The following is a 23710-nucleotide window of genomic DNA, read 5'->3' on the forward strand; positions in this document are numbered from 1 at the left end:
GAATCTGAGCATTTGGCACACCTTGGTTCCCTGTGTCGCACATTACAAAGCATGATGCGAATGGCTGTCCTCAGATACTCACTGAAGAGTGCTTTTTAAAAAAAACAAAAATAAAAAACCAGTTCTTTTTTTTTAATATTTATTTATTTATTTTATGATAGACATAGAGAGAGAGAGAGAGAGAGAGAGAGGCAGAGACACAGGAGGAGGGAGAAGCAGGCTCTATGCCGGGAGCCCGACGTGGGGCTCGATCCCGGGACTCCAGGATCAGGCCCTGGGCCAAAGGCAGGTGCCAAACCGCCAAGCCACCCAGGGATCCCCTAGTTCTTTTTTTTTTTTTTTTAAGATTTTATTTATTCATGATAGACACACACAGAGAGAGGCAGAGGGAGAAGCAGGCATCATACAAAGATCCTGACGTGGGACTCGATCTAGGGTCTCCAGGATCACACCCTGGGCTGCAGACGGCGCTAAACCACTGTGCCACCGGGGCTGCCCTGAAGAGTGCTTCTGAATGATGCAAAAGCATTCCTCACCTGATGGCTTCTTCCACGGAACTCTGAAAGCCAGGGAGTAAATTGTTTAAATTGCAAACTAGCAAAAGCAGGGCTGGGACGGGTGTCGGAAACCTCAGGCGGGCTGCCTACCCTGCCATCAGATTTTCTCTCTGATGTGTCCATTTCTCTTCTGGCTCTTGGCTGTATCTCCCTGGAGTGGGCTGGAGACTTCTGCCGGGGACAGCGAGATGGGCCTGGGGTAGGATGGCCTGGGCTGTGAGCCTCCGATGATTTGTTGGGAAGGATATTAGGGTACATTCCTGGGGACAGACCCAACATTTTTTCTTTTTCTTTTTTAAGGTTTTATTTATTTATTTATTCATGAGAGACACAGAGAGAGAGAGAGGCAGAGACATAGGCAGAGGGAGAAGCAGGCTCCATGCAGGGAGCCGGACGTGGAACCCGATGCTGGAACTCCAAGATCACATCTGGGGCAGGGCGAAAGGCAGGCGCCAAACTGCTGAGCCACCTAGGCGTCCCAACATTCTTTCTTAAAGGGACAATATGGGCCCTTGTGGCTCCTCCACCGGCGTCCTGTTGAGAGTCTAGAGAGCCAGCAGCCTAGATCTCAGAACACTGGAAGCATTGAGTAACCAACGGGTCTTTCCTAATGCTGTCCCCTTTCCTGGCTGCAAAGGGAAGTCTCTGGTCCTCTCTTTGCTGCAGCCAGAGCTGGGCCCATGCTGGTCCCGCGAGGCCGGGGTATTGCTTGGGTAGAAAGAGCCCTTCTGAAACCTCAGGTTCCTCATATCTCCAAGGGGAACAACAGGTGTTTTACTTCCCAGACCCGATTGGGGAGGGTCCTTAAGTCATTGTCTAAGCAACTGACTCTTTGGCCATCACACCCTAGAAGGGTTTGAAGCTACTATTGGAACCTGTCTAATCCCACAACCCCTCTTTGTTCTTGACTCGCCTGAGCTTAGAGGCCATGGCTTTGCTCCAGGGCTGAGCCCATGGGACTTTGCACCTTGGGCCTCCGTTACCCTCCCTCCAGCCCAGCTACCCCACTCTTGGCTCTGGGAGCACTGCCCGGGTGCCTAGAACTGCAGCCACCGCCTCCCTCTCCCGCCCTCCAACCTTTCTCTGGCCACTGTGGAAATTCTTGGTGTGTGAACGTGGAAAGCGTGGGGGTTTTATGGGCTTTAGGACCTTTATTTGGTTGTTTTTCTTTGTATAAAAAGAAAACTTGTTTTGAAGAAGGGCAAGATGCAGCTTCCAGACACCTGGGATGCTGCTCCTCCAGCCGCAGACGGGGTGCGGATTTGGGGGGGTGGAGAGGACGGGGTGGGGGGTGGGGGGCTGGCGGGCGGCAGGAGGACCTGTTGTTTTTCCTGTTGCAAGTAAAAAGGAAACAAAGTGGGAAGTGGAGTGTGCGGGCTGTCAGCAGGCGGGGCGCCCCCAGCGCGGGCGCCCCGCCTCCCTCCCTCGAGGCTCACTCGCGCCCAGCGCCCTACAGCTCCTAGCGGCCGCCGGGCCGAGCCGCCCAGCCCCTGCCAAGCGCGCCGGGACCGGTAAGCGCTCGCCTCTGGCTGCGTCTGGGGAGGTGGGGAAGAGAGCCCCGGGACCCGGGGCTTCGGGGACCTCGGGGGCCGGCTCGCGGGCGTCTCCGGGTGCGCACAAGCGGCGCGCCCTGGCCGGGTGCGTCTCCGCGTCTGGCGAGCGCTGCAAGGGGCGCCCTCCCGGGGAGGCCGCCGGGACCTGGGCGCGCACGGCTCCCCTGCGCCGCTGCTGCGCGCCCCGCGGGGCCCGCCCGGCAGTTCCCCGGCTCGGCGGGCCCGGGCTGCGCTCCCAGCGGCGGGCGTGGAGCCCGGCGGTGCTCGGCCGCGTGCGCCCTGGCCCGAGCGCCGGCGAGCCGGCAGAGGGTGCGCTCCGGCCGCGCTCCCGCTCGCTGTGCGGCCCCGGGCTCCCGCCCTGGCGCGGGCAGAGGGTGCGCGCCGTCCGCGGCGCGGGCGAGCGGGGACCGGGCGGGGAGCGGCCCGAGCCGAGTGTGCCGGGCGCCCCCCTCCGGCCCCTCCCGGCGCGCCTGGGGGCCCCGGGCCTCGGGCGCCGCTCGCCGCGTGTTTACTGCAGCCGCGGGCGGAGACCTGCCCCCGGATCTGCGGCTGAGCCCGGGTTACGGCGGCAAAACCGCCTCCAGCTTTGCATTTCCGGACTCTTTTTCCCCCCCCTTCTTTTTAATACTCTTACCCGTAATTCAGCCACAGTGAGGCTTCATCTTTTTTTAAATCGGGTTTCCTGTTTTTATTTAGGCGTCCTTCTCTGCTCCTCGCCTGAAATCTAGGAGAGGGGAAACAAGGAGACCTTTGGTGGGGACCGGGATGCGGGAGCACCCAGCGGCCGATGCTCCGCCCGGGTGGGAGATGGGGTCCATAGGGCCAGGAAAAGACAGACGGGAGGCCCCGAAAAGTACGCTCCGGACGCGACGAGGGTCGGGATGGGATCTCTGGGACTGGGGTCGGGCGCCTGGGGCGGCCCAGGCTGGCGGTCCCGGTACCAGACCTGGTCCCCGGCACGCTCGGGGAACTGCGGTTGGAGCCCTCGGGAGTTCTCGAATGACCGAGCAGCTTTCACTTCGTTCAGGTCCCCTGAAAGTAGAGAGCTGAGGGTCTCGGACCCCAACAGACTATCCAGTGGGGCTGCTTCACCTGCACTCCTGGGGCAGAAAGCCCCATCGCGCCCCCCCCGCCCCCAAATGTGCTGTGCAGTCGCGGGTGGACGCGGGAAGTGTGCCCTCGGGGTGTGTGTGTGTGTGTGTGTGTGCGCGCGCGCGCGCGCGCGTGTGCATAGGTGGGAGGGGAAAGTACGCCTCTCCAAAGGGACCTTGAAACGGGGGATTCATCCCACTGCTCACTTCCAGGAGAGAGGACTGTTGGAGCCCCTGGCAGTGCCTTGGTGTTCTTGCCAAGTGAATGAATGGTACCCTTGGGACCCCCCACACACACACGCAAAGCATCGACCTTTTTACATACATGTTTTCAGTTGAACAGTCATAGGAGCTGAATGATGTCTCCATTTTCCAGTGGAGGAAACTAAAAGGCCCAGAAAAGTTAAGTAACTCGCGACCCACACAATTTGCAAGTAGCTGATCCAGAACCCCAGTACCTCCCCCCCTTCTCCCACTGAAGCGTTGGGTCATCTGTAGGTGCTGTGGTTTGCAGATTAAGGAGAACATTTTCTAATAGTTCTCTTGGCCTGGGCATGGGGAATCTTGGATGGCCTTTCAGAGATGCAGCCTCTAAGGGACCCACCTCGATAATCCCCTGTTAACCATCAGGTTTGACCGGGACTGGGGTGATTAAGTGTAGATAAAGAATCTTCTGATTAAGGAAGCTGCCACCAAACACAAAGAAATGGGAATAGAACTTTCTCTTCTGCTCTTTAGAGCAGAAGTTTGCCAACGCTTCAGCATTTCCACGCCCTGCTGTGGTTTGATTTTTTTGACTTCAGGATTCCATCCATTCTGCCTCATGAGAACACTGCCTAGCACATGCTGAGGTTGGTTATTTTGCTGCTTTCACAAACTCCTGCAAGTGATGAAAGACACTCTGGGAGGCAAGATGGGAGTGGTGCTCTTGAAACCTTGGCATTGCCTGTTCTGAGACATCCCAGCTTACCTCTTTCTGAGCCCCACTGCCCCCACCTCCTCTGCCCATGTTTGGAAACAGTGCTGACCGCTCTGCATATATAGATGTTTCTGGAATTAGGGCAAGTGCTCCTGAGGTACTCCTGGCCATGCCAATGGTCCCCTTCCACCAGGACTTTTCTCTTGCTTCACTACCATCTAACATCTAACGAGTGTTTATTGAGATCCCCTCCCAGGGGCTGTGCTAAGAACAAGGCAGGCAGGCAGGGAGGGTACCAGCCCCCTCCCCAGGTGGGTGGATCGGCATCTTACAAGACACAGACAGTCCGCCTGAAACTAGAGACCAACCTTGGGCCTCGGTCGCCTGTGCTCTCAACACTGCTTTGTCCAGGGAGTTCATGGGGATTTGAACGGGGGTGTGAGGGGTCAGTTCCTGCTTCACCTTGTTTTTCTTCAATTGCACAGTTAAAGGGAGTTAAAGGGAGAAGTGAATGTGCAACTCATGAGGCAATTCCCCTTTGGCTGGCTTATTTTTCAGAACGATTTTTGTTTAGAGAGCAGTCTCCTCCCTCTCAGAAGCCAGCTGCTTCTGTGGGTCTGGTGATGGGTCGTGGGGCCCCACCAAATGTTTCTTTACCATGGGATCTTAGAAGAGCTCTTTGAGCCACTCCCCAGGGGACAATCATGTTTACCAGCAAAGCTGTTGGAAGGGCATGTCCAGAGCGATGTGCCCCAGGAGGATCGGGGAGCGCCGCCCTGTCTGATGGCGGAGGTATGTAGTCATTGACCACCAGCTACACGATGGCAGAAGCCTGACTTGTCAGGAGGAGAGGGAGACTTCTCCTATTTGTGTCATGGCCAGTGTTTCATAAATGACAAGGGTTGCAAAACTTCTCTCTAAAACTGAATTTTCTTTAATTTGGTTGGTGGAAATCCCCCCCACAATCATATCAGAAATGCTGCCAGTTTCAAGATGGAAAAAAAGAAAAATTGAAAACCCAGGAACCTTCCTCCTCACTCTTTCCTAGCAGACACACACTGTGACTTTCTGTGGGTCCTACCAAAATATGGCAAAATATGGCCCACTCTCACCCTCCCTGGGGGCAGCAGAGTCCCTGGGGTCTGAGGTTGGTGCAGTGAAAGCTCCAGCTGCCCTGGTTTGTGTGCTTGTGAGAACCGCTCCCCTACATACACTCCTTCCCCAAGGGTGATAACCTGGCTCCCTCTGATGAGGCTCAGGATGTCTCCTAGAAATGGGTGCTTCCCAAGGCCACCTACTTTCTGGGCCAAGAGGGAGAGTGCTTGTAGTAATGGGTGTGGCATTTCTAGAGTGGCATTTCAGTTAGCTTCGGTTTCACTCACTTTGAGGGAAATGCTTTCTCCACTTAGAGAAAATGCCAGGAGAGTGGGGAGTGGGTGGTTAACTTGAGGAACAGCCGCCGGGGAGGGAGCGAGCTGCCTGGCTCAGGCTTAGGCCCAGGCTTGGTCCCGGAATGATGCTGTGTTTGTTGCCTCGGGCCGCCGTAACAAACCACCACAAATTTTGTGGCTTAGAGCAGCAAAAAATGTATTCTCTCACAGTTCTGGAGCTCAGAAGTCCCAAGTCAAGGTGTCAGCCAGGCCTCGGGAAGAATCCTTCCTGCCTCTCCCAGCTCAGGTGGCTCTGAGGCCACACCACCCTACTCTCTGCTCCCTCTTCTTGTCTGTGTCTGTATCTTTCTGCTGTTTCTTAAAGGACACTTATTGCATTTAGGGTCCATCCTTAATTAAATCTGTGGAGATCCTTTCTCTGGATAATGATCTTCCCAAATAATCCACAGGTTCCGAGGGTCGAGACTAGGGCGCATCCTTTTGGGGCCACCATTCAGCCTGCGGCAGATGGACAGGAGCACATTTCTTTCAGTGGCTGCTGGGAAGGTGTTGAACACAATTATCTTTGCAGGAAACCAGCTGTCCCCTGGGTCTGGGCCCTGGGCTGCTGCCTCCTAGTGTCTACCCTTCCTCTCCTATCTCCAGCTTTGTAAACTGGCAGTCCTCCTCCCCAGGGCCCCAAGAGCACAAAAGACAACTTCCAAGCTGGAAGGGGCTACCTGCAGACTAAGTTCTGCACCTGCAGAAATGCCTCCGCCTCCTGGCAGTCCTCCAGTCTCCCTCCTGATCTTCCCTCTTCTCTTCAAGAACTCTGCTCAAGGCCCCTCCCAGCCAGGGCTCCCCCCACCCTCTGTCTGGGGCCACAGAGCACCTCTCATTTTGGAGTTTCCTCTGTTGAGCCGCTCCCCGCCTTCTCTAGAGGTGGGAGCAGGGCTCAGTTTTGTTGCTGCTTCTGCCTGGCCACCCAAGCGGCCCTGGCTGTGGGATGGGTGCTGAGACGGATCAGGAGCTCCCGGGACAGGAGGGTGCAATTAAGGAGTGCTCCAGGGCTCTCTGGAGGATGGGGCCCCTCTCCTGCCACCCCTCCCCCTCCCCACCCTCACCCCCCAGGCTGGAGCAGGGTATGTGTGCATTGCTATGCTTTGCTTTGGTTGTGAAATCTGGGAGAAGTATTTTCTTATCAACAGGGAAGCAAGGTCATAGCCCTGTTATTGCAACTTTGAAAAGTCACTTAAGTGTGGTGGGGTGGGGTACGGAGGTGGTGGTGGGAGTGTTGCAGGGAAGAAGTCCTGTCTTTGGACTGGGTTTTCTTTCTTTTTTCTTTTTCTTAAGATTTTATTTATTTATTCATGAGAGACACACAGAGAGAGAGAGGCAGAGACACAGGCAGAGGGATAAGCAGGCTCCATGCAGGGAGCCCGACTGGGATTCGATCCCTGGTCTCCAGGATCACGCTCTGGGCTGAAGGCGACGCTAAACCACTGAGCCACCTCGGCTGCCCTCAACCTCTTTTTATCTGCTGAGTGCCCTCTGGCAAATCACATAACCCTCCTGAGTCTCAGAATCCCCAGCTATAGCATTGGTAGAGTAATACCATCATCCTGTAAGATTTCATATGTTGTCACATGTTTAGTGCCAGACACACAGCCACATGGCAAAACATGCAATGCCTATAAAGGAGCTGGTGCAGGGGCACCCGGGTGGCTCAGTGGTTGAGCGCCTGCCTTCCCCTCAGGTCCTGATTCCCCGGTCTTGGGGTCGAGTCTCACATCGGGCTCCCCGCAAAGGGCCTGCTTCTCCCTCTGCCTGTATCTCTGTCTCTCTCTGTGTGTCTCTCATGAACAAATAAAATCTTTATTAAAAAAAAAGGAGCTGGTGGATAGTGGGTGATCCGTAAGTATCATTATCCCATTATCCCAACACAGCCACTCCCAATTTGAGTATCTTTCCCACTTTGGGGGGGTACACATTTGACATAGTTGTACCTAGTAAGCATGTGGGGGTTTTTATATTAATTTTTGTGTTTCAGTTGTAAAATATCCATGAAAAAATTTACCATCTTGATCATATACGGTTCTGTGGCATTTAGCACATTCACACTGTTGTGCAACCAGCACTGCCATCTCCAGAACTTTTTCATCTTGCAAAATTGAAACTCCGTCCCCATTAAGCAATTTTTCCCTCTACCCCCACCATCTGGCAACCACCATTCTATTTTCCGTCTCTATGAATCTGACTGCTATCTGTACCTTATTAGTGGAATCATACAATGTTTGTCCTTTTGTGACTGGCTTATTTCACTTTGCATAACATCCTCAAAGGTTCATCCCTGTTGTGGCACATGTCAAAACAGGCTTCCTTTTTAAGACTGAATAATGTTCCATGGTGTGTATACGCCACGTTTTGTCTGTCCACACATCTGTCCATGGACACTTGGATTGCTTCTGTCTTTTGGCTATTAGGAATGATACTGCTGTGAACACGGGTATACAAATATTTGTTCAGGTTCTTACTTTGAATTATTTTGGATGCATACCCAGAAGTGGAATTGCTGGATCATATGGTTGGTATTCCTAAGCTTAATTGTTTGAAGGAGCAAGGCTGGGCTTCTGTAGTTTGCTTTATTAACTTAATGTTGGCTCATTGGCATGTTTCCTCTTTGCTTCACAACCTAGCCATCCTTCTCAGTGGCATTGTAAGTGTCGAAGGAACACCATCGTTATACCAAGCATCCTCCATTGTGGGACATTTATGTTGCTGTGTGTAAACACATACACACACATGTGCACATGAGACTCAAAATACTGTCGTTGACATTTTCTCATATTTGAGAGTTATTATATCAGGGCACCTGGGTGGTTCCGTTGGTTAAACATCCAACTCTTGGTTTTGCTTCAGGTCATGATCTCAGCGTCATGGGACCGAGCCCCATGTCAGGCTCCACGCTCAGCATGTAGTCTGCTTGAGATTCTCTCTCCCCTTCCCTCTGCCCCTCCCGCTTGTGTGCAAGCTCTTTCTCTCTCAAATAAATAAAAAAAGATCTTTTTTAAAAAGATTTTATTTATTTATTTATTCATGAGAGACACATAGAGGCAGAGGGATAAGCAGGCTCCCTGCAAGGACCCCGATGTGGGACTCAATCCCAGGATCCTGGGATCAACCCCTGAGCCAAAGGCAGATGCTCAACTGCTGAGCCACCCAGGTGCCCCTAAATAAATAAATCTTTGAAAAAGAAAAGAATTATTGCATTAAAGACATTGAATATTTTGATGGCTCTTCCTGCTAAATGGTTTACCAAGAAAGACTGGACCAATTTATCCCGATGATACATAATAGTTTCCCCACATGCTCACTAACATTGAATAATATTGGGAAAACATGTTTTACTCCTAGGCCCCAAAGGTAATCATCTGAAACGTGTTTCTCTTATTGCTAATGAGGTTAAACAGCTTCCTTTTTGGCTCTGGCCGTGTGTATAACATGGGGTTTGCTGCAGTGTAATATAGCATTTAAACCCCTGAACTCTGGAATCAGATGGATTCAGATCAAAAACCTTAGCTTCCCCATTTGCCAGCTGTGTGACCTTGACTAGATTACTTACCTTCTCTGATTCTTGGTTTCCTCTTCTGTAAAATGAAGCTAATGCGACCTATTCATAGGATTATGTCAAAGATTAAATGAGAGGGCAGCCCTGGTGGTGCAGCGGTTTAGCGCTGCCTGCAGCTGGGGGCGTGATCCTGGAGACCCAGGTCCCACGTCGGGCTCCCTGCATGGAGCCTGCCTCTCCCTCTGCCTATGTCTCTGTGTCTCTCATAAATAAATAAAGTCTTAAAAAAAAAAAAGATTAAATTAGATAATGAACATTAGCTAGCACATAGTTGGCAGCCAGGAAATATTAGCTGTTATTGTTCTTACTGTTATTCTAATTTAAGTTAACAAGTCTCCATTCGCCATCAAGATTCATCTTGTTTCATCTAGGGGAGACAGTACACACTTAGGCTGAAGGGATTTAGGTTAAGCACAGGGATCAGTTTCCTGCTATAAACACAGACGGTCCTAGGAGGGAGCTGATAGCCGCCTTCTGGTGAAGTGGGCAGCGTCCTTGACTGTCTGGCTGGATTTGGGCATGAGCCTCTCCGAGGCAAGCAGATGCCAGGGGATGCTTTACCTCCCTGGGAGATGAGAAGAGCTTCGACGGGGTGCCCAGAATCCCAAGGGCCCAACAGGGCTGTTTCTCCAGGACCCTGTTTCCTGCAGTCCTGCAGCCTCCATAGCGTGCAGACGGCAGATAAAGCCACCTTAATGATTGAGTCCAGAGTTTATACTGGTGGCTGTTCCACTACTGATATCCAGATGCTCCTTCAAACAGTTCGGGAAACTGAGGCAGGCATTTCAAGGGCGGGACCTCTGGGCTTTGGTGCCAGCATGGGTCGCTGCCCACAAAGCCAGCTTTTACAGCCCCTTGGAGGAGGGTGGGATGGGAGGCACTTCCCTCTCCGGGAGACGTTGGGCAGCCCCGGGGGAGGGGGATGTCGGTGGAACACACAGCACTTGTACACGCTTGTGCATGCTTGTGCATGCCTACTGCGTGCATTCTCTGCTGCTGCCGACCCAGGTCTGAGGGGGAGGTTAACGAAACTGGGATCTGACTCTCAACCTCTTCTCAAGAAGTTTCTTTTGGGGGAAAACATAGAAAACCCTAACTTTCTTTTAGGGGAAAACATAGAAAACCCCAACTTTCCCCGTCACCTGTCTCTATGTTCAGAGCCGATGAAAGGACGAGCAATGCCTCCCGCTTCTGGTGGTTCCTGGGCCCGGGTCCCGAAATGTTTGCTTCCTGTTGTGTGGTGTGGTGAATATTTGAGTAACATAGTCCATCTGCTGTCAGTTGGAAAGCAGTGACGAATTGTGGGCTTTTTAAAAATTAAATGCAGCAGCACATTGAAAATGTGGTAGTTTCTCAAGACGTGTGTGGCTTCATATTTCCAGTGGGAAGCATGGCGCAAGGCACAGCGTTTCAAGAATGGGCTGAAAGGAAGCTGAATGTTAGTGTCAGAAGCCAGAACTTTGGGGCACCTGGGTAGCTCAGATGGTGAAACATCTGCCTTTAGCTCAAGTCATGATCCCAGGGTCCTGGGATTGAGTCCCACTTGGAGATCCCTGCTCAGTGGGGAGTCTGCTTGTCCCTCCTCCCTCTCCTCCTTCTCGTGCTCTCTCTTTCTCTCTCTCAAATGAAAAAATAAAATATTTTAAAAATATATTTTATTTATTTATTTATTCATAAGAGACCCAGAGAGAGGCAGAGACACAGGCAGAGGGGGAAGCAGGCTCCATTCAGGGAGCCTGATGTGGGACTCGATCCTGGTACTCGATCCAGGATCACGCCCTGAGCCTAAGACAGACGTGCTTAACCGCTGAGACACCCAGGTATCCATGATTAAAAAAAAAAAAAAAAAGTGGGCATCCTGGGTGGCTCAGCGGTTTGGCGCTGCTGCCTTCAGCCCAGGGCCTGCTCCTGGAGATCTGGGATCGAGTCCCACGTTGGGCTCCGGGCATGGAGCCTGCTTCTCCCTCCTCCTGTGTCTCTGCCCTCTCTCTCTCTCTCTCTGTCTATCATAAATAAATAAATAAATAAATAAATAAATAAATAAATAAATCTTAAAAAAAAAAAAGAAATAAGGAAAAACCTGTCGCAAGTAACAGGCTCTCCAAAAATGGCTACTTTTGCCATTGGATGAATGAATCCTTGTAGCCCACGTTGTGGGAGCGAATGGATTTCGAGTGATAGGTTCTCTGTCACAGATTGTCTCTCCACTCATCATCTTACTTGACCCTTCCGGGACTGACCCGTGTGGAAGGCACAGAGCAGGTGGCAATAAATGCTACCATTTTATAGGTAAAGGTCGGAATGGCTTTGTCCTTTGTTATCAAGGACAAGTCCTTTGTTATCTGCTCTTCTTAGATGTGTCAAGTCCCAAAGCTTTGTTTTTCCCAGCTTTTTCTAACCCTTCAGCATCTAAAGGAACCTGAGGAACAAGAGCAAAGGAATGAGAGGGTGAGATCTCTCTGGGCCTTTCCTTCCTTCTGCCCTGCAGGAAGTGCAGGGAGGTGGGTGGCAGGAGCAGCCTCTGGGCTAGCCCACCTGGCCAGGCCTGGCAGGTAAGAGCCGCTTGCCAGTGAGGCCTGCCATCTGGTGACCTTGGCTGTGGCAGTGGACACATTGGGTCAGACACCTGTCATTTGTGAGTGGCAGCCGTGAGTCGGGCTACCAAGTAGGCGAGCTGCCCTGGAGGCAGCCGTGCCAGGAGCCCTTGTGCTGTGGGTTTGTGGGAAAGTGGCTAGGGGAACGGTTGGCAGCTGGCAGCAACCTTGACCCTCATGGACCGCGTGTCTCCTGCAGGGGATTGGGATGTGCAATCCTGGCCACAGCAGCCCGCTCCAGCCGTGACCTCACTTTGAAGCTTCCAGTTTTATTTTTAACACTAATGTTAATTTTACATTCTATTCCATGATAAGCTCGTGTTTATTTTACTATGAGGCATATTTCCCCCTAAACATTGAGTCAGATGGATACTCTGGGAAGATGTTTGTATTTTTTCTGTGGCTTCTGCTACTCTTAGGACAGCATCTCCCACTGTAGTTTGAAAGTGTGGATTGGGGCAAAACAGTGTGAAGGATGATTAGCTGCAATCATGACAAGAAATGCATAGTTTAATAGGAACCCTTTGTTCCCTCTGTGATTTGTTGGTTGAGTCACTGAAACTCTGGTTTGTGTAGAGAGTATTAAAATGCTACCCCTCGAATCCATGGGCTCCTGGGTGGCTCAGTCAGGTAAGCTTCCAACTCAATCTCAGCTCAACTCTTCATCTCAGGGTCATGAGTTGAAGCCCCATGTTGGGCACGGAGTCTACCTCAAAAAAGAAATTTAAAGAATAAAATAAAATGCTATCCCTCAAACCTACACATTTTAACCTAAAATGCATACATATATGTTGGTCCACTGACCAGATGCTGGTCCTTGGCCTGGATGCAAGGCCAAGGGCTTCAGCCTGAGTAGGCTGGTCATTTTTGCAGAAGGTCTTCTGCAGGGAATGGGCCCATCAAACTTTGCTCTTTCTCCCCAGACTTTCTCATGCCTTGGCCATTCCACTGCAATGAAAGTTTGTGTTAGTGGCTCTTCTTTATTGGGTTTCTAAAGCATTGTGCTTTGTTGTCATGGAAACAGCTCTTTTCTTACACACCCATATTTCATCTCTTCTACACTGTGTGATCACTAAGGTGAGCAACTAGCATGAGCTTATGTGGGCACAAGCACAGCCAATTCTTATTAGTGGCCAAGGACTGGGACCAGGCGTGTCAGTGCCCCGAGGAGAAGCCTGCTGGCCCCCAGGCTCATCACGCTGAGGCCATCAGCCAGGATGTGTTCAAGAGGGGACGGAGAGCACAATTCGCTCCAGATTCTGCTGGGAGAGGTTGGGTAGGCTGGAGGGATGGGAAGGACTACAGGGCAGGGGCCAGAGGCGGGTCAGAACTCCCGGCTGAAATTCAGAGGCCCACACACTGAGAACAGGCACCACCAGCCCTAGAAGGGAGGCATCCGGATCAGTTTCTTTTTCTGTGGATCCAATCAGCAAGCGCTCCTCCTTTGGAGCTTCCCCATCAGCCAGCTCGTCACCGCCTTTGTTAACCGTGCTATTTCTTTGATAATTTTTTAAAAAATGTTTTATTTATTGATTCATGAGAGACACAGAGAGAGGCAGAGACCTAGGCAGAGGGAGAGGCAGGCTGCCTGCGGGGAGCCTGATGGGACGCGGGACTCGATCCTGGGACCAGGGCCACGCCCTGAGCCGAAGGCACACGCTCAACCACTGAGCCACCCAGGCATCCCGCCTTCCCTGTCCTTGCAGGTCCTGCACCTCTGGTAGAGCTGGGACCGTGGGCTCTGGTCCCCTACAGACAGGCCAGGAGGCTGCGGCTTTGGTACCCAACCCCAGTTCCGCCTGCCCATTCCCCGCCTCTGTCCCCAGGAAGCAGGGCCTGGCGTCTGAAATCTCATCCCCTCCTTGCCCAACTCGTGAACCTTTTCCGGGAAGTCCGTCTGAGAGCCCTCAAGTTGCTGGGTGACTGAATCAGGGCAGCAGGACTCTGGTGTCTCTTCAGCCAGGGGCCCAGATCCAGCTCCTTTGCACAGACCCAGGAAGGGTGACGTTCGGGGCAAGGAGAGCAGCCCCTGGAGTCAGCCTGGGTTCTAGTCTGCCTTTCTCAGTCAGTGGTCCTGCCCCGCGTCCCGCTCTCCTCCTTTACAAACAGAAGGCCTGCCCTAGGGGCTTGGCGTGGTGAATGAATGAGCAAAGAGACACGAAGCACCTAGACTTTGCCGGCTGATGGCAGGTGCCCAGGGAATGGGTGCTGCTGTCTCATGAGCCATGCAAAGCTGTTGTTCTGGACAGAGTCTGAGCTTAGCCCCAGAGCTCCCAGGGGCAGAAGTGGCCCGGAGACCTGCTCTGGCACAGGAAGGAGGGGAAGGAGGTGACACGAGGGCACTTGCTAGGAAGAGAGCGACCAGATGACGGGTGGTAGAAGGTGTTCAGGGCACTGTGTGTTGTCTCCAACACTTACAAGTTGTGTGTGGACCTGGGGTCTCATGAGAACAGGAGGGGAGGAGGCCATGTAAGCCCATGGCCGATGGGGAAGTGGAGTGTTGAGTGCCTGGGTAGGCAGCCAGCTGCAGAGCCAGACCCAGGAGAATGGGGCAAACCACCACTTAGCTGAGACTCTTTTTTTTTTTTTTAAGATTTTATTTATTTATTCATGAGAGACACACACAGAGAGAGAGGCAGAGACAGAGGCAGAGGGAGAAGCAGGTTCCATGCAGGGAGCCCAATGCGGGACTCGATCCCAGGACTCCAGGAACATGCCCTGGGCCAAAGGTAGGTGCCCAACTGCTAAGCCACCCAGGCATCCCTAGCTGAGACTTTTTTTTTAAATTTTTATTTATTTATGATAGTCACACAGAGAGAGAGAGAGAGGCAGAGACACAGGCAGAGGGAAAAGCAGGCTCCATGCACCGGGAGCCCGACGTGGGATTCGATCCCAGGTCTCCAGGATTGCACCCTGGGCCAAAGGCAGGCGCCAAACCGCTGCGCCACCCAGGGATCCCCCTAGCTGAGACTATTGAGAAGGGGACCCATCTCCACTGCCCTCCCCCGTGTGTGTGTGTGTGTGTGTGTGTGTGTGTGTGTAATTAGCTTAGGGGGTCAGGACAGAAGAGAGAAGTAGAATTTGCAGTTTTGAAAGATATTAACTATTTGGGGGTCTTTTAAATTATTTATTTATTTATTTTAAACGATTTTATTTATTTATTCATGAGAGACAGACTGAGAGAGAGAGGCAAAAACACAGGCAGAGGGAGAAGCAGGCTCCTTGTAGGGAGCCGGACGTGGGACTTGATCCCAGGTCTCCAGGATCAGGCCCTGGGCTGAAGGCAGTGCTAAACCCCTGAGCCACCAGGGCTGCCCTTGGGGGTCTTTTTAAAAAGTAAAAAAAAATTGTGGGGGGCTCTTGCTATTGGGGAAATCTAGATCTGGGTATTATAAGCTGGGATCTTGCCTCTGGTAGTTCTTATTTTTTATTTTATTTTTTTAAGTTTTTCTTTCTTTCTTTCTTTCTTTCTTTCTTTCTTTCTCTTTCTTTTTTTTTTTTTTTAAAGATTTTATCCATTTATTCATGAGAGACACAGAGAGAGCGAGAGCCTGAGACACAGCAGAAGGGGAAGCAGGCTCCATGCAGGAGCCCAATGTGGGACTTGATCCAGGGTCTCCAGAATCACGCCCTGTGCCGAAGGCAGGCGCTAAACCGCTGAGCCACCCAGGGATCCCCCTGTGGTTGTTTTTAATATATGTGCTCTGTTTTATAAATGTGTGTATGTATGTATCCTATTTACTTTTAATTGTATAGGATCCATGCAAGCTAGTCATGAGAAGTTTGTAAGATATAGATTTATGAAAGGAAGAAAAAAAAATCCATCATCTACTTATCCTATAAAACCCCACCACCCAATGGTCTAATCTTTTTCAGATCTTAAATCCTTTTGAAAATCTGCTAAAGATCATAGACCATTCCCCCAGAGAAAGGCTCCTACAGTATAATGTCAGGGGTTTCCTGTGTATCCCCAAGTTCATCCTAGATTCATTAGGATGCACTGAGGGACTGTCTGGGTCCAACCACTTCTCTGCATTATGGGATGCTGCCTTCAAAACTCTCAAAGGGGGATCCCTGGGTGGCGCAGCGGTTTGGCGCCTGCCTTTGGCCCAGGGCGCGATCCTGGAGACCCGGGATCGAATCCCACATCGGGCTCCCGGTGCATGGCGCCTGCTTCTCCCTCTGCCTGTGTCTCTGCCTCTCTCTCTCTCTCCGTGTGACTATCATGAATAAATAAATTAAAGAAAAAAAAAAAGAAAAAAAAATCAAAACTGTCAAAGGCCTGAGAGGGGCAAAAGATCCCAACACCCCTGAGGCCTGTGTAAGATATGCTTGCCCAACAACTTGTTCAAAGTCTGCTTTGAGAGGAGCCTGGGGGGCTCAGCCACTTAAGCATCTAACTCTGGATTTCGGTTAGGCCATCATCTCAGGACCGAGCCCCATGTTGGGTACATTGAGCATGGATTCTGCTTGAGATTTTGTCTCTCCCTCTCCCTCTGCCTACCCACTCCCCCAAACCACTCGTGTGCTTTCTGTCAAAAAAAAAAAAAAAAAGTCTGCTTTGAAGCTACTTCTGTTTTCAGCCTTGACCACCTCTTAGGTACAATGTACAAGTTTGCTCTGTGCTGTTTAAATCTTTTCTATTTTTTTAAAGATTTTATTTATTTATTCATAGAGACACAGCTAGAGAGAGAGAGGCAGAGACCCAGGCAGAGGGAGAAGCAGGCACCACGCAGGAAGCCCGATGCGGGACTCGATCCCGAGTCTCCAGGATCACGCCCTGGGTTGCAGGCGGCACTAAACTGCTGCGCCACCGGGACTGCCCCTAAATCTTTTCTTTTGTCTTAAATTCACTGCTCCTTTTGGGGGTGCTTTCAGCAAGGACTGACTTACCTGGATCATTTGGTGACCCTCTCTTGTAAGGTCAGCTCATTTATGGAGCCAGCTGACCTTTGGGACACTTGTAACCTGTGGCTTTGTGGCCCTCCCTTCTGTGTTGAAGAGCCTTGGCTGGGGCAGGTGGAAGGGCCTAGGAGAGGTGGGCGTACGTCATGGGTGGGTAGCGTCATTTACGGAGGATGGGGAGTCAGGACCATGCCCAGGCTCAGCATGTTGGGCCCCAGGCAGGGTCTTCCAGATTAGCAGGCAAACCTCCTTTTGCCAGGTCGGGGGCAGGGGTTTGTGTGGCTGGCCCCGAGCATCCCATACTATGGCACCCGAGGCATTGATTAGCTAGCTATATCCTGTGACCTTCGCACCATGGTCTCTGCCCCAAGCATGGGGAGACCCCTCCACTTCCTTTCCTCAGCCTTGTCAATGGTGGGCATCCCTAGGTATCACTCCCTACTTGAGACCTTGCCTGAGCCCCTCCTCCTCCTTTTTTAATAAAACAAGCTTTTGGGACACATGGGTGGCTCAGTGGTTGAGCATCTGCTTTCAGCTCAGGATGTGATCCTGGGTCTGGGGATTGAGTCCTGCATCGGGCTCCCTGTGAGGAGCCTGCTTCTCCCTCTATGTCTCTGCCTCTCTCTCTCTGTCTCTCATGAATAAATAAATAAAATCTTAAAAATAAAAATTAATAAATAAAACAAGCTTTCTATATCACTTAATGTACACAATTCCATGGTTTTCATTATTCACAGAGTTGTACCACTTTCACCGGAATGGATTTTAGAATATTTTCATCATTCTAAATGTTTATTTATTTATGATAGTCACACAGAGAGAGAGAGAGAGAGAGAGAGAGAGGCAGAGACATAGGTAGAGGGAGAAGCAGGCTCCATGCACCAGGAGCCCGACGTGGGACTCGATCCCGGGTCCCCAGGATCACACCCCGGGCTGCAGGCAGGCGCTAAACCACTGCGCCACCCAGGGATCCCCATTTTCATCATTCTAATAAGAAACCTCATACCCATTAGCCCTCCCTCTCCACTTCTCAGTCTTCCCAGCCCTAGGCAACCATGAATCTACTTTCTATGTCTATGGACATTGCTTATTCTGGACATTTTGTGTAAGTGAAATCATACAGGATGTGGTCTTTTGTGGCCAGCTTCTTGCACTCAGCCTGTTGCCTTTTCTTTAGAAACACGTCTGACTCATACAGTTACAGTAGAGGGGTTTATACCAATCTATTACTCTGTCACAAGTATTGATGGGGCATCTGTTGTAGGAAGCAGGTGCTTGACCACACAGCAAGGAACACAGCAGCCATGGATGGTGTATTCGTTATCTACTGCCATGTAACAAATTACCCCAAAACTTAGCAGCTTAAACAACAAACACTAATTATCATCTCACAGTTTCTGTGGGTCCAGAATCTGGAAGCGGCTGGGGCTGCCGGTGTCTAGAGCTGGTTTGTTGGCAGATCTCCATGACTGTCCTGCTGATGGCCAGATATCTCCATGCGCACCCCCCGCCATGTGGGCTTCTTCACGGGGCAGCTTGAGTGGCCTTACAACATGGCAGCTGGTTTACCTCATAGTGAGAGAAGAGAGACAAGGAGCAGAAGACTAAAGCTGCATAGTTTCTGTGAGCCAGATCTTTTTTTTTTTTTTAAGATTTATTTATATACTTATTCATGATAGACAGAGAGAGAGAGAGAGAGAGAGAGGCAGAGACACAGGAGGAGGGAGAAGCAGGCTCGATGCCGGGAGCCCGACGTGGGACTTGATCCCAGGACTCCAGGATCACACCCTGGGCCAAAGGCAGTGCTAAACTGCTGAGCCACCCAGGGATCCCCGTGTGAGCCAGATCTTGAAGGTGACCTGCCATCACTGCCAGATTCTTTGGGTCACACAGACCCATCCTGCTATAATGTGGTGGGGAGCTGCAAGGAGGGGTGAATACCAGGAGGAGCAAGTAACTGGATATGGTTTCATGTGGACAATGGCTCTGACAGTAGTCATCTCCCAGCCCGCTTGTTCATGAAAGGCCCCCCAGGCTGCCTCTGAATGAGCCTTGGGTCAGCTGTGAGTTCTGTGGGTTCCATGCTCCACTTGGGCCTCTTCTATCTTTCCCTGCCCTGTATCTGTAACCAGGGAATGTAGCGTGTAATTATTATTATTTTTAAAAAGATTTTATTTATTTATTTATTTATTTATTTATTTATTTATTATTTTAAAAATATTTATTTATTCATGAAAGACACACACACACACACACACACACACAGAGGCAGAGACACAGGCAGAGAGAAGCAGACTCCATGCAGAGAGCCTGACGTGGGACTCGATCCCAGGTCTCCAGGATCACGCCCTGGGCTGAAGGCGGCGCTAAGCCGCTGAGCCACCTGGGCTCCCCTATTTATTTATTTATTTGACAGGAGAGAGAGAGAGGGAGAGAGAGAGCAGAAGCAGGGGGAGCTGCAGGTAGACAGAGAGAGGGAGAAGGAGAAGCCGACTCCCCGCTGAACAGGGAGCCCAATGTGGGGCTCTATCCCAGGGCCCTGAGATTATGACCTGAGCTGAAGGCAGCCACTCAACTGACTGAGTCACCAGGCGCCCCTGCGGCGTGTGATTATGTACATTGCACTTGGTGCCACCAGATTTATCCACTTCACGTAGGATAATTTTTTACAATTTTCCAGGTATTTGTGAATTCTGTTTGCATTCTTATCAAATTGATGAGCCAGCTTTTGGATTTCCTTTCATGTTGTCCAGAAGGATATTGAGTAGATGAGTCCCCAGGAGCCATCCCAGTGGGTCTGACACTCCCCACCATGGCACTGGGTCGCACCATCTCACAGAAGTCACTGGAGACACCTTTCCCGATGGCCCTTGAGACTGTCTTGAGGGGTAGATCAGGTCTTGTTAAAATGAGCATGTATCATGCATTAAAAAACTGAGCCTCAAACCCTAAAGTAGTAGGGATATTTGTTGTGAGAAGCAGTTTTAGGCTCAAATACACTTAGAAGCTTCCCACAGAGCGGCTAGCAGATCAGTTTCGCGAGTCCCCAGGGTATCTTCCGTGAGCCTTGATGTGTGACTCACACAATGAACGCCCTGTTGGTCCCTTTACCCCCTTACTCCGATTTCTCCCAGGACGGATTCGCAATTGATCTTTTCCACAAACAAGGGATAGCTTTTCTTCTATAAAAGCTATAAAGAAGTCTAAGACGTGGTGTCCTCCCATGAGGATCACATTCTGGAATTGGACAGACCTAAGACTGCAGGAAACGGTTGCAGAATGCACTGTGTCGCCGGATGCTCCGCTGCGAGGTCCTGGCTGGAAGCCCCCTTCCAGATGCTGTCCCATTGCCATTTGCCTCGCTGGCCGAGCTGGGCACGGGGTGCCGGCACCCGCTTTCACAGATGAGGAAACCGCTCTGGAGTGGTTAGGCAACTCCTCCAAATCCAGCTCTAACCCCAGGGCTCCTGCTCCTACCTTCTGCGAGAGAGTCCCTGCAAGCAGGAGAGATTTTGGTATACACTTGGGAGAGTGAGCATTGCGAACAAGAGCATCTTTTTTTTTTTTTTTTTTTTTTCCTCTGCTGCTCCCCTGTCCACCCCAGGTCACAAACTCAGAAAGTCTCAATTAACGCAGACTTTTTGTCTAAGCTTGGAGACTTGGCTAAAGGAAAAAAGAAAAAAAGCTCCAAATTCTAATTAACTTTGCTTTTTAACTACAGATGAGCCACTTTTTGAATTAACTGGGGGGTGAGAGTCTCAGAGATTAATGGAAATATGTGAAGATGGCAGGGAACAGGGGCCAGACACTCCTATAATTAGGCTCCCTCATCTGTGTGCCTGGAGAGTAAAAAGATCAAGGGAAGAAAGCCATGGGGGGATTATATGAATAACTGGGGAAGCTATCTCTCCCCTTTGAGGAGGATTATTTTCCAGAGTCCTCCTGTTTTCCCTAAAAGAATTAAAAACATTTAGCTGGGTTTTTTTTTCTTGTTAGTTGCATCTTATTTTTACTGACTGGAGCATTCCTGTTCTCGACTCTACTCTGCATCTTCTCTGATCACACTTAAAAATGCTGTAGGGCAGGAGAATAAATTCCCCTCTATCCTTCTAGATTCTTGGCTCAGAACCCTCCACCCCATGATAAAAAGACAGATTATCGTGAGAAAAACAAACTTAATCACTAAAGTATGGGAGCCCCACAAAAATGTGAGATTCAAAGAAGTCACTAGAGCAGGAAACTTTATATTTTTTATTTTATTTTTAAAAAGACTTTATTTATTCATGAGAGACACACAGAGAGAGGCAGAGACACAGGCAGAGGGAGAAGCAGGCTCCTCAGGGGACTCGATCCCAGGACCCCAGGATCACACCCTGAGCTGAAAGCAGATACTCAACCACTGAGCTACCCAGGCGTCCGACCTTTATACTTTTTAGACAAAGATACAATAAATTCATGAAAGATTGACAAGACAAAGGGGTTCGGGCTTTGGGCAGTAAAATGGTGAATGGCATTCACCAGTAAAACGGTATTTATATGGTCTTCTTGGCCCTAAATCTCCGGTCTCTGGTGAGTAGCCCGCCTTCTACCCTCCCAACCCCCCCCCCACCTCGCCCCCTACAGGGAGGGGTACTTTTCACAAGCAAGATTTATCCCCTGTTTTCAGGAGGACAAAGGAGGTTCAGGGTGTCTTTCTTGCACTGCTGTTTCTCAAATACCTTTAATTCAAGATATTCAGTATCCCAAAGTGGCATGGATGGAGGTGATAAACCCCTACAGCGCAGAGTGCCAAATGTGAAAGGCTGGTGTTTGGGATTTTGGTGGGCAGCTGGGAGAAGTTGACATTTGCTCACAGTGAGGTTACCTGGAAGTGTCATGAGAGAAGGGGGGGTGGTGACTAAGATAAGCTTCCCTCTTCTGGAGCTTGGTGATTGAAGCAAGGGTTCTCAGGCATGGGAGCAGAGGCTCCTCTGGTTTCCTGCCTCATGCTTGGGAACTTATAAAGAGGATCCAGTCTTTTAGCTGTAGCAAGTAGTAGGGCGGGAATCTAATTTCTCTATTTACTCTGATTTCCTAAGAGTGGTGAAACTTATTTAGTCACTAAACAAATTTATTTATGCCCTCATCTGTATTTCAGAAAGGATTTAACATTCCTGAGCCCTGAATGAGGCAGGAATCGGACACTTTGGTATTCCTTTCCTCTCTGCCACCAATTGATCGTCGAGCATAGCACTCCACCTCTTTATGTTTCCCATCAGTGAGAGCAAATGCTTTTTGAGCAATTACTGTACACACCCGACACTGTTCTAGAGGCTTTCCACTCACCTGTATTAATTCACTTAATTCTCTCCCAAACAAATTATTACATTATGCGTCTTTCTGGATTTGTTAGTGTGGTTCCAGTACATAGTTGTAATACAGGCAGGATGACTTTTTGTGGCTTCTGCCATTTTGAAGAATGCTGGCTTTTCCTCTGGGCTCCAGAGAAGATGGTACCTGACGCCCCAAGTTTGGACCCCAAGCCATGTCATTGGGTTCCCCTGCTGATAAGGACCTTGTCTTTGCACTTGACTTTCATGCTGGAAAGGAAGGCAAGTCTGTAGGACTGGGCCCCTAAGGAGAAGGGCGCCCACTGTGTGCATGGGGGAGTGGAACCCAGGAGCCTGTCTGCCCACGGAGAATCTCTCCCCGATGGGGAGATGGTGATGGGATCGGCAGTGTAGAGTCGTTATTCTTCCCCAGTTGGGGGTTGTTGGGGATACTGACCCCCAGCCAGGATGGCTGTCAAAACTCCCAGCTCAGTCCGCCTATCCAAGGTCGGGCCGTGACTCCTGGCAGCTTATTTCTCATCCTCATACTACACCTCCACCCCACCCCACACCACCCCCGCACCCCCCACACTCCTTGCCTGTGGGTCAAGGACAGCCCAGCTGGAGGCCAGTCCTCCACCACCCAGACCTCCTTCAGACTGTCTTCTGCCTCACGGTTCCCCTTCCCAGACTGGGGGGAGGAGTGAAGGGCAAAGTAGAAGAAGCCAGCGGGTGCAGCCCTGGTGGGGAACGGGTGGCATGCTGGGCAGTCTGCATCCAGTGGCCCAGGATCCTCCAGCGCAGGCCCATGTCACCTGCCAAGTGGACAGCCACGCTGCACCGAGTAGGTGGCAGAGCGAGGCTTAGTGTGTGAATGTGCGTGATGGGTGTGTGTTTGATCTCAGTGTCTGTCAGCGTGTGTCAGCTTATGTAATTGTGTGTGTGGGGGTGTGTCTTGGTGAAAGTGCATCCGTGTGTGCCATTGATCTGTGTCTGAGTGCATGTGAGGGAGTGTGTGACTTGACGTGTGTCAGCTTACGTAATTGTGCCTGAGTGTGTGTGTGTCTGAATGTGTATGGGAGTGTTTGCTTTGTGTGAATGTCTGTGACATACGGGGCTGGGATGGGGAGGGGTGCCCCCTCCTGCCCTGAGATGCCACGGATGCTGACCACAGCCCTGACAGGGTCGCCAGGGTGCTGGGGGCGGAGACACCAGGGTCACCGAGGGTGGCGGGACCCCCCACAACGCAGCGGCGGGGTCCTGTCATCCCAGGCTTCTTCAAGAGTCCAGGAGCTTAAAGCTGTTTGTGTCCTTTTCCTCCTCGCCTGCACCGGGCAACGCTGGGGCGGAATGGACGGGCCCTGCGGGCGGCACCTCACCTGGACCCTCGATGCAGGCCGAGACGACCACCAGAGTGGTCCTCAAACCACTTTCCTCATCCCTACGCCCGCCGCACCCGCTGGGACACCCGGGGAGGGGGTGGATTCTGAACCCACACTCCCTCCTTCCCTTGCGTTCCACGGTGGCAAAGCTTTAGGTCTAGGGCTCTGGACCCCGAGGAACATTCTGAGGGCCACCGCACGGGACTCGGCAGGGCAAGAAGCCTAGCAGTTCTGCACCAAACCACGGCGGTTCCGAGGCTAGCTCTGCGCCCGGCCCTGTGTGCATTCGAGGGGTCAGCTGCTTGCCCTCGGAGCTTCAGGGTTCACACTGACACCCCGAGGGCAAACAGCACGCACCTCGCAGGCGGATGCCTGGGTTGCCTGGAGCGCTGTGTGCAGTGC

At 51.2% G+C, this 23710-nt stretch overlaps 1 protein-coding gene and 1 long non-coding RNA gene across 9 annotated transcripts in view; one reads left to right on the top strand and one right to left on the bottom strand.

The window, feature by feature from the left end:
• Positions 1–377: 377 nt before the first annotated feature.
• LOC111095993 lies at positions 378–3313 on the bottom strand. The gene is made up of 4 exons (XR_005359893.1): positions 3057–3313; positions 2745–2834; positions 648–817; positions 378–559 (listed from the first exon to the last, which is right to left on the bottom strand). It is a non-coding gene; the product is annotated as an uncharacterized LOC111095993 (long non-coding RNA).
• Positions 1937–23710, top strand: part of PIK3CD (phosphatidylinositol-4,5-bisphosphate 3-kinase catalytic subunit delta) — a 52836-nt gene continuing 31062 nt past the window's right edge. For 6 of the 8 annotated variants that reach the window (XM_038537917.1, XM_038537918.1, XM_038537910.1 and 3 more), the window contains exon 1: positions 1937–2068. The gene's annotated coding sequence lies outside the window, so the exon portion shown is untranslated. Of the gene's footprint in view, positions 2069–4721; positions 4913–23710 lie in introns of those variants that run through there. The other 2 variants (XM_038537912.1, XM_038537913.1) reach the window with 2 other exon arrangements.

This window comes from Canis lupus, chromosome 5, assembly GCF_011100685.1.
Source record: "Canis lupus familiaris isolate Mischka breed German Shepherd chromosome 5, alternate assembly UU_Cfam_GSD_1.0, whole genome shotgun sequence".
Lineage (NCBI taxonomy): Eukaryota > Metazoa > Chordata > Mammalia > Carnivora > Canidae > Canis > Canis lupus.